The sequence below is a fragment of the Lynx rufus genome, unplaced genomic scaffold (assembly GCF_022079265.1).
Source record: "Lynx rufus isolate CCGP_SWC_20201006 ecotype Redwood Valley unplaced genomic scaffold, mLynRuf1.p SCAF_10, whole genome shotgun sequence".
NCBI classification, from domain to species: Eukaryota; Metazoa; Chordata; class Mammalia; order Carnivora; family Felidae; genus Lynx; species Lynx rufus.
The window spans coordinates 33,826,896-33,838,153 of NW_025814824.1; positions in this window are offsets into that span (position 1 = coordinate 33,826,896).

Genomic DNA, 11,258 nt, shown 5'->3' on the forward strand with positions numbered 1-11,258 from the left:
CATTTCTGTTGTATGAGTCACTCATTCTGTGGTATTTTGTTAAGGCAGCTCTAGAAAACTAATACCATTTCAAGTCAGGCTAATAAACAAACCAAACATAAACAAATTTTGCAAATGTAGCTCCCCAGAAAATCCCTTAAATCTCAAATCTTATCAGGTTGCTCCCAACCCTAGGCACAGCTACTATAATTCCTTCCTATAAGGGACTTTCCATAGTCTTTAATTTGCTATAGAAATAGCTACCATGACAATAAATTTCATATTAAAAAAAAAAAGAACTAGCTACCATGATCATGCACAGTTACTATGAGTAGATTGCATGACTCTGTCGAAAACTTGTCTCTCCCAGTTTGAGACATTCTGTTTTTCCTCTGGGACCATTCTTCTATTCAAAGCTACTGATATTTATCAAGCATTCAAGGTCTATGCAGTTCTATGCTACACTAGTTATGGTATATGTTCAGGTTCCTGAACCAGACAAGCCTGGCCCTGTAGTTTACTAGTTGTATTATCTTAGGGATGTCACTTCACCTTTCAAAAGTTCAGTTTTTTCATCTGCCAAAGGGCATGATAGTAGACATTTCACTGGGATATTGTAAAATAATGGATGTAAAATGCTTGGCTTAATGCATGGCACATGGCTGTCACTCAACAAATGTTCAGGTTGGATGTTGATCGTTATTACTATTACTGTTGGAAGCTGTTGTTTTCTTCTGAAATGTACCAATTTACTTTTGTTGAATGCCTCAGCCCTCTTGCAGTATATAAAGCAATTTCTATGATCTGGGGTATTTTCTCACAGATATCTATTTTGTTATTAGTCTCTGTATAGGTAAAATTGCTGTTCTCCACAGTATTTCAAATTAACAAGCCTTGGGAGGGCCAATTTCATTCCCTTCAGAAAGCATAAAGAGGGTGGGAAGAACATTTTAAACGTTATGGTTATGGTTTATGTTTATGACATAGATTGTGAAGATAGTGTCATGGATATATACTTATCTCCAAACTCATCAAGGTGTATGCATTAAATATGTACAGCTTTTTGTATGCCAATCATACCTCAATAAATTTATTAAAAAAAAGAGAAAGAAAGCATAGGATGGGACAGAGCAGGTGTGTGGGGAGATGTCTTGTTCTCTTTTAGCAATCATCTCAGAAACATGTTTCTTATTTATTAAAATTTTTTAATGTTTATTCATTTTTCAGAGAGAGAGAGACAGAGCATGAGTGAGGGAGGGTCAGAGAGAGAGGGAGACACAGAATCTGATGCAGGCTCCAGGCTCCAAGCTGTCAGCACAGATCCCAATGCGGGGCTCCAAGTCACAGACTGTGAGATCATGACCTGAGCCGAACCCAGACGCTCAACCAACTGAGCCACCCAGGCACCCCACATGTTATTTATTTAGATAAAGAGTCAGAATGTTCAACAACACCCCTCAGTCACAAATACCAAATGTTGGGGACAATACATTTACGAAAAACATCTCAGAAAACGACTGTGTTCAGTAATACCATTTAAATATATCATATGAGGATTTTTATTATCAATTTCATGGCTGAAATGCATGGATTTTCTCTGTGGAGGTGTGTGCTCCTTATGATTACAAAAACTCGGTTTAAAAAAAAAGGAATTAAAACATTTAAGAGCATAAACTGTGTGTTATTCCTTGTGCTATTTATTTCTCATGCCAGCCTTTTAAGCTAATTATTTTATTTCCACTTTACAGATAAGAAAATTGAGACTCAGAGAAACTACCTAACTTAACCAACGTCACACAATGGTGCATTTAATGTTAATTAATTAATTCTGGAATTTTTACAAGCACCATGAAATTTATTATAACACAATTAAACAGTGATTAGGTAAGTAGGAGTAAGAAGGGAACTTTCTTGTTATAAGATAAATTTCTCATTAAAAAAATTGAAAAGATATGAAAAAATTATCTCTAATCCTACCACCTAGAGATCATCACTTCTAGCATTTTCATTGATTAAGCAATAATTGTGATGTTTATAGGAAGCCTTCAACCATTCATACTAATGCAGAAGAGAGGAAAGGGTGGAGAATATAAAAAGCATTTCTGTGTGTATTGTGTGCTCTTGGGAGTAGAAAATTAACCTTTTTGATCATGTTCTGCATGGGCTAATTACTAAAATTACTTTCCCTTCCCAAGTGATCCCAATTCAAGGCACAGTCCCAGAAGCATTTTGGTGACAGGGGATTAAACATGTGCTGTGGCTAATTCAAGAAGTGGAGACTCTACACGTAGATAATTAAGATCTGACAGCAGAACAAAAGCTCATGCACTGTTGTGGTATGGGGGCTCTCCAGCATTTCAGATGCTTTCTCCTCAGAGTAATCTTGAAAGCAGATTCGATTCAATTCACTAGACATTCATTGGGAGACTGATGTGCTCTGCAGTGTGCTAAAATGTCCAGGAAATAGTCCGTGATTGTAAGGGACGTGTAATCTAGTGAGGGAGATAGGTATGCGTCTCAGTAAATTTAATAATAGTAAAAATGGTAATTACAGCCAACACTTCTTTAACACTCACTCACCCTAGGCTAGCTGTGTTCTAAACTCCTTGAATGTATTAACTCATTTAATCTCCATATAATTCATCAACTAATAAGGGGAAATACTATGCACTTAGAGGAGAAGGAATGGTTTATTTTAAATTAAGAGCTTCAGGGACTACGGTCATAGGTGGAAGCTCATAGGCTGACATCATAACACCTAACATATGGGCTGGAGTCTTCTGGCTACATCTATTTGTTCCTCTTCTTCCCAGCATGGGTGACTGCCTGGCTCATAATGTGTCCCCTCTAAGAAAGGTATCCCCCCTCCACATAGAGATAGAGATGGACTTCCCATGCCATGCCTCTAAGACCACATATGCTACCATCTCTCTGGACAAAACTGATTTACAACAGGCTTTAGCACTAAACACAGCTGGACCATTTAGATCCTTCCACTAGATTATTTCAACCAAAATTAAGGGAAAAGTATTAGTTTTCTCTGGTGGTAGGAACTGGGAAATGTGAAGTTGGAGAATTGTTGTACATACCTGAGGTGACCATGAATATAGGGCACTCAGATCTCCTGGTTGGGGGAAGATTAACTCACAGCCCAAGCTGCTGGTTTTGTGTCCACTGCCTTGTTCATATGGAAGCCACAGTTCCCATGAGCAAACTACTGAGCTTGGTAGCCATAGGAAGGCAGATCCATTTCTGTGAAATAGGCAACTTTGCCTCCTACCTCAGAACTGCTCAGCAGCACAACTGAAACTTTTCTAGAACCACATGCAACATATGCAATGCTCTTCCCTAGCCCCCTCCCTTTATAGGGGTGAGACCGACATCATATTGGGATGGCCCTCCCTGCCCTTCCAGTTCCCTCCCCTTATTCCCTTCTGTATTTTCTCCCCAATGAATGTCTTGCACATCTGATCATGTCTTGACATCTGCTTCTCTGAGGAAGTGAATTAAGTTTGTTCTTTTCTTTTTATGTGATATTTCAGTGTGGGAAGGGATTACACAAAGGTATGGATTATCCTGACAGGGATTATACATCCAAAGGTGTGATTCACTGGCCATCATTAGTGTAATGATCTAATATAGCCAGTAATGGGGAATAGTCACCTGCATTTCCCATAAACTGAAATTTACAGGAAGGTGGTTTTACATATGATTTTGGGGGGGAAAAAAAACAAACTATACCCAGACACCCAGAAACACCTGGGAAACAAAGTGTAATAAGTGGAGGCAATTTTTAGAAAATAAATCTTATTCATATATAATTGGCTCATTGAAATCATCTTTCATGTGGTAGGACTGGTATTTCTAAGTCTTATCTAAACGTTGAGCACAAAATGGAGCAAGGAAGGCCAATGGAAACTTTTAGTAATGCTAAATTAAATAGTACTTTTTCAATGTGAATTACACATTGCATTTAGGATAAATCACTTGTGAGACTATCCACAAAAAGAAGGCGGGAAGAGGTTTAGCAGAGTTCTAATACTAAAGAAAGTAGGGATAGGAGAGTTAAGGAGGACCCTGTGAGATATATATATATATATATATATATATATATATGTCATAAATTAAGCATATAAAATGACGTTTCCCTTTAAGGAACTTTTCTATGAATTACACAGTCTTGGTGTCATACTTCTTCCTTTTCATCTTGTTAAATTACTCTTAGAATGCATCATATTGCTTGAGGAATTGAGAAAGCATTGTTATTTGGCACAATTGCACCTACTACCTTTTCTTTAAGAATAGAATACTGCCGGGGTGCCTGGGTGGCTCAGTCGGTTAAGCGTCCGACTTCAGCTCAGGTCACGATCTCGCGGTCCATGAGTTCGAGCCCCGCGTTGGGCTCTGGGCTGATGGCTCCGAGCCTGGAGCCTGCTTCTGATTCTGTGTCTCCCTCTCTCTCTGCCCCTCCCCCGTTCATGCTCTGTCTCTCTCTGTCTCAAAAATAAATAAACGTTAAAATTTTTTTTTAATTAAAAAAAAAAAAGAATAGAATACTGCCTTTCTAATGGTAGGGAAATTAAATGGAAATAAGTGGACTTGTCTGTAAGAAGACTTAGATGGAGTCTCTATTCTTCCACCAATCCTCTTGAATCCCATTTTAAAAAGTGAGATAACTAGTTGAATTATGTACCTTACAAACATTGTGGTGATTGCAAAGTATGTTGTAAATTGGGATTTACTCATCTTTATGTTTCTATTTTTTTCTCTGTTGCTGTCCAAAGCACCTAGAGAAAGAGAGAGAAAGAGAGAAAAAAGATATTCTGTGTTGGCTTGGAGAAAACTTACAATTCCTCCACTCTGAGATTTTTGGAGGCAAGTTGAAAAATGGTATTAAGATCTTAAAGCCTCTCAATGACTCAAATTCCTTAGACTCAGTTTAGAAGCTTATAAACAAGGTGCCTAGTCCATACTCTGACTATCAGAACAAAGGGAGCAGGTTAGACAAGAGTGAACTACTCTGTTCCTCAGATACACTGCTCCAGGTTTGCTTGGCCCCCAGGGTCAACTTCCTGAAGTTCACATTATTGGAAATGCTCCATGGTGACACCTTAAGTAGGCAACATAATACATCACTTGGCATTAGCCTTGATTCTAACCTCCAGGCACGATTTCATTTCAAGAAAATGTTTTAAATATTTGCTTGAGTTATATAACCACATATATCTGAGAAAATTATAATTAATTTTTATCTAAACTACATCAGCTCCAAGTCAGATGGTGAATAAAGCCCCCCCCCAACTCTACCCCCTTGTACTATTTTTAATTCAAAGGATAAAGTCACCTTCCTTTCTACAAACTGAGTTGAATAGCTAAAGGTTTCATAGGGGATGGGCAAATCAGGGGCAACTCACAAACTCAAAGGTTAGCACAAAGGTTACACCAGCCATAAAAATCCCAAAGCATTTGCGTCTAATGTTAATGAGGCTTTGGATCAGATGAAGCTGCAAATCCCAACAGATGACAAGCCACAAATTGGGTGAGATGCCTTTGGCCTCCTGGCAAAGGAGGACGGGGCTCCTGTGAGAAGGTGCTAGCTGATACTAGTGCCTGATTATGTTAATGCATGGATAAAGTTCAGCCCAGGAAATTAGATGGGGCAGGCTTCTGTCAAGGCCACTTCTCTCCTCTTTGTCACATCAACCATCACCCCCTCATCTTCTCAAACCTTGTAGTTGGGAGCTTTCACTATCTGTGTCTTGGGGGAAGTCTTTGCCTTTTGTTGCTTATGGAATAATGTGACACCCACTAACTGTGACATCCAAAGTCCATCTCAGTCTATTCCAAGTCCTCTTTCTTCACCTTCTCTCTGTCCACTTGGCTTGCTTCTCTTTCTCTTAAGCAAGCAACTGGACTCCATAGTATTCCACACGTCTTCATTCTTTCAGTTTCATCTTCCCAAAGTATTTTCTTGATATTTATCCACCTGAAATTATGTATTCATCCTCATAATACAGAATTTCAACTCCATGAATTCCTTACATTTCATCTTCTCTATGGTAAATGGAACTAATCCCTCCTTCCTCTATGCCCCTTAGACTTAGAATCCAAGAAAGCTATTTTCAGTGATATTTCTTTACCTACATCAGAAGTTCCTTGAGGGTTGGGTCCAAATCTCTTTCATATATACATTGTACTTTTCTGATTCTCTCCCCCACCCCAAACCTGATGTAGGTGGTAATCTAGAAGTGTAGAGTCAGTATGCAGGAACTGAAAGTCACATCCTACATTATAACTCAGGGGAAAATAGGACAAAATTCTAGATATCAAAATGTGATGGTTAAAATTGTATATCAACATGGCAAGCTTAGGGTACCTACTTGTTTGATCAAACACTAATCAAGATGTTGTTATGAAGGTGTTTTATAGTTGTAATTAACATCTACAATTAATTGGCTTTAAGTAAAGGAGATAGTCCTTGATTATGTCTGTGGGCTTCATTCAATCTGTTGAAAGCCTTAAGTCCAGAAACCTATTTCCTGGAAAAGTAACTCTTCATTAAGACAGTAACATAGAAATCTGTCTGAGTTTGCAGTTTTCTGGCTTCCCTACAACTTTCAGACTCAAGATTGCAATGTCTACTCCTGCCCACGTTTAAAACCTGCAGGCTTACCTTAAAGATTTCAAACTCAAGATGACAACATCACATCTTGCCTGAGTTTTAGCCTCCTGGTTAGACTTCAGAGTTGTCAGTCCCTACAACTAAATGAGCCAATTCCTTAAAGTAAATCTTATTCATATTTGTCTCTCTTTGCTTTTGTTTCTCTGAAGAAGTCTAGTGATATGAAAACCAACTAGTTAGAAGGATAGTAGAAGCTGAGGTATGGAGTCAAGTGGGGATAAGGATCCAGAAAGCTAAGGAATGGGAATAACAGGGAAAGTGGCTGAAACCTATATAACTTCCAGAGGTAAAATGCAAGCACTCGTAGAGGCTTTTTATGGGTCCAAAGTTTGTGTGAGTCAGCCAGGTTTACATTAAAGAGTCAACTTATCAATTCTTGACATAGGTAGGCATTCAGTAATCATTGCTGAACTAACAAAGGAATGCATTTATGAAAGAAGTGATCAACCCTGCCTTTTCTTCCCTTCACAACAACTTGATAGCTAGAACTCCCAGCAGTCAGGGCACACTGAGATAATTTGGCTCCTAAGCAAAGTAATCAGCAACCAGGCAAACTGTTTTTTGCTTCTCTCTTAGCCACATTTAAACAGTGGCAGGACAAAGTTATAGTGAGGAAAGGGGTTAGAGTTTTATATTTAGAAGTTTATCATGTTAAGTAAGGTAGCTTTCTTAGCACAAGGATGATGCAGGCAAACACATAATGGTGCCAGCTTCTTTAGCTTCCTGTTGAAACCATGGTGGAAGCTATCAAAAGCCTGGGGCACTCCTTTGCTACACACATCCTCCTTCTAATAACATCTGCTCACTGAGCTAGGGATCAATTATCTCCACAGAGGAGATATTGCCAGCACTACTCAAGGCAAAACCCCTGCATACTAGGCCAGCCTTGGACAACATCCACGAAGTTTGATTTTAGCCTCTGGACATCATTTCACTCAAAGTGTTTTACTCTTTTCCCCTAGATATATGAGGAATGTAACTCTCAGAGGCCGTGGCTGACCATATTGAAACTTTTAAAAGGGTTTGGGCTCAGTCATGAATGACATGGTCTCCTGACTAGTATGGACCTATTTTCAAGGTAGATACAGGGGTCATACCTCTCTTCCATCCAGAACTATAATCTGTTGTCAGCTGTGGTTCCCATGTTATCCTTTGTTCTTTTCTTCAACAAACATTTCTTGAGCACCTTCTGTATTCAAGGTGTTCTCAGGGGAGAAGAGCAATAGCAATGAATCATATGTAAAACCCCTTCTGCTGCAAGTAGAAACACAAGTTATTACATTGCAAAGATAAGATGATAAGATAAAAGTTATAGATTAATCAATAATTATTTAGGTGGACAAAAAGCCAAATAACTTCTAGCAAAGGCAATTCCTTAAACCTATTTAAGCATGGGATCCTTTTGCAGACAAATGTTATGTATGTATAAAATTCCAGGAGACATTCTTTGGGAAATGCTATACTGTAATCAAGCTTTTGGATTTTTTTTCCCCTTGAGAGTTTAATATTTATCAATACCTTGCAAGCTATATACCTTGGAGCACTAGACTTCAGCAAGAGGAGTTCTGGGGAATATATATTTTCCAATCCAATAAATTTGGGGTTAAGAAAACTGCATATTTACTCTCTACCCATCCTCATTCCATTTTCCAATCCATTTTAGATATCTCAAAGAACATTTAAATGTTAAGAGGTAACCTATTAACATGTTAGATGTTCTAAGATGTTTAGCAGAAAAAAAATTCTGATTAGGACATTTTTTTAATTTTTTTTAACATTTTCATTTTTTGAGGGACAGTGTGAGCGGGAGAAGGACACACACACACACACACACACACACATAGAATCCAAAGCAGGCTCTAGGCTCTGAGCTGTCAGCAGAGCCCGATGCAGGGCTCAAACTCATAAACCGTGAGATCATGACCTGAGCCGAAGTCAGACACTTAACCAACTGAGCCACCCAGATGCCCCTGATTAGGAAATATTTAAATAGGAGACTCAGGATGACTTAATGGTGACATATCAGATGATCTCTAAGGATACAGGAAAGATTGCTATTGATAACAAGGATTTCCTTGAGCAGAGGCTCTACTCCTTGCCTGTCCTCTACTGTCTGGCTCCATACATCTTTTTGGAACTGACCCTGCCTCTGTACATTTCCTTGTCATTTCTTTGGATGAAGGACTTGAGGAGAGGGAGCCCCTTTCTTTCTCACTTCAAGCCCTGTTATATAGTTCCATTGTTGAAGTCTCTCAGCAGTAATTCCCAAGTTTTGGGAGTTACTACCTGAGAATTGTCAGTGCTTCTTTTGGCACTGCCAGTTATGTCCCCAAGTGGCAACATCTCAGGATTGCATGGTTAAGAGCTCAACATGAGCTGAGGAAATGGCATATTTTCTGCTGATAGAATGCCTAATTGGGGGGATTCATTCAAGTGGAGCTTGTATGGCTTTGTGAGATTAAATGGAAAACAAGTGAAATCACTAGTGGTGTCCTTGAGCATGAAACCACAAAGAAGATTGCAAGGAACCTAATAGGTCAAGAGTCATCTAGAGCAGATGATAGAGAAGGGAGGTAGTATATGCTCAACTATTGGAAGGGTTTGAGTTATCTTTCTTCTTGAGAAATAAAAATGGAGGAGGAGAGAAAACTAAAGAATAAGAGAAAGCAAACAGGGAGATCAAAAATTTGACTTCCGCATTTGTCTACCCATTCCAAGATTGGGCAATCTTGAATGTTTGAGTTTGAGTTACCTATCTTCTCTCCATTGTTTCCTTCTGCATACCTTCACTCTGATCACTATGTGCATGCACACACACACACACACACACACTCATACATACACACATACTCACACACATGCACACCTCACTCATAATCTGGCTTTAACCTAAGATTCTAGAAAATTCCCTATCTGCCAATAAATTTATAAATATATCACCTATTTGTTATCTAACTCAGCTCTTTGCTTTTAAGGAGGAGATTTGTCCCTTGCATCAAAAAAACAGCATTCCAAAAGAACTAGCAACTGGCCAACCCCCATTTCTGTTAATAGTAGAAAATAAAAATCATTTTTAGTTTTTTTTTAAAGCTGATTCAATAATAAGTCAATTGTTTCTAGTTTACGATTTAGTTCTAACAGTTTCCCCTTTTTTCCTCCCTCAGAATCTCCTCTAGCCATATCCAGAATTTTAAATAGCATTGCCAACAGCCCAGTAGTGATGCTGGTGAAGGACCACTTTATTTCTTGCTTTTATCTTTTCTCAGCCATTGATGATGCTCTGGCTCATCATATGTTTTGCCCCTGGGGATGCCCAAATTCTTCCTTCAGAAGTTAGTGACTGAGCAGTTTGCCGATGTTCATTCAGTACTCACTCAGTTCTCTGATGTTGGCAATCTTTCATAAACCACAGCTGTGTCCTCCTTCAGTCTCCAGCTTGGGTAGTGTACTCATACATTCTGATGTGGACTCCCTGGTACAGTCAAAGGAATCCCCAGACAGGCTTACAGGCTATCTCTCAACAAAGTTCTGTGCTCCTGGGTACATACAGTGGACCCCGCTGTGTCTCTTATTAACCTAAAGAAAATATAAGATGCTCATCTTAGTCCCCTCTGATGCCAAAATTTGCCTTCCCCCATCTCTATTGATTTCTATCATGACTAGGGCAGTACTGTGGGAAATATTTGCCAACTTTAGCTCTTAAAAAACAATAAAACAAACAAACAAAAAACTCAAAACATTCCATAAAGGAAACAGGACAGGTCTTTCTACTCTAGAAGTACCCAAACTTCTGGGATGTCGTTTAGTCTCAATATCGTCTATTTGTACATAAAAGGGATGCTGGGCAAGAAACATTCCTTTGTGGCTTCCTTTCTTCTTATACTCTTTGCACTTCACCTTTGCAGCTCAGAGGATTTATTTTTTATTTTTTTTTTATGTTTATTCATTATTGAGAGACAGAGAGACACAGAGCATGAGCAGGGGAGGGTTAGAGGGTGGAGACACAGAATCCGATGTAGGCTCCAGACTCTGAGCTGTCAGCACAGAGCCCACGTGGGGCTTGAACTCACAAACAGTGAGATCATGACCTGAGCCGAAGTTGGTCACCCAACCGACTGAGCCACCCAGGCGCCTCTGCAGCTCAGAGGATTTATAAGCACAGGTTGGGCAGAAAGAAAATAATGTTACCCTGTTGGTATTTCTGAGCAAATCACTTCTGATTCACACTATGATGTCTTTTAAACTTAGAAGCTTAGAATGTGGCTTCTTTTTGAGGGCTGTCTCTACTCTGAAGATACTCCTTTATCTGCCACGTGGTCAGAGGTCTGTAACTATGATGAATCAGGCTGAATTCGTATGGTAGTATGTACTCTGAAATATTATTTTGCCCATGTGTACAACTATATAACTCAGAGATCCTAATTTCTCCAGGCTTCAAGGGGCCACCCTCCTTTTAATATACAAATAATAGAGGGCTAAGTCATGTGGCTGTAGCTTTTACCATGTTTCTATCTTTATGTATTTATGAGCATTTCCCAGGAAATTCTTCCATTTGCCACAAGAATTTTCCATTTTCACAGACAGTTCTTACTCTGAA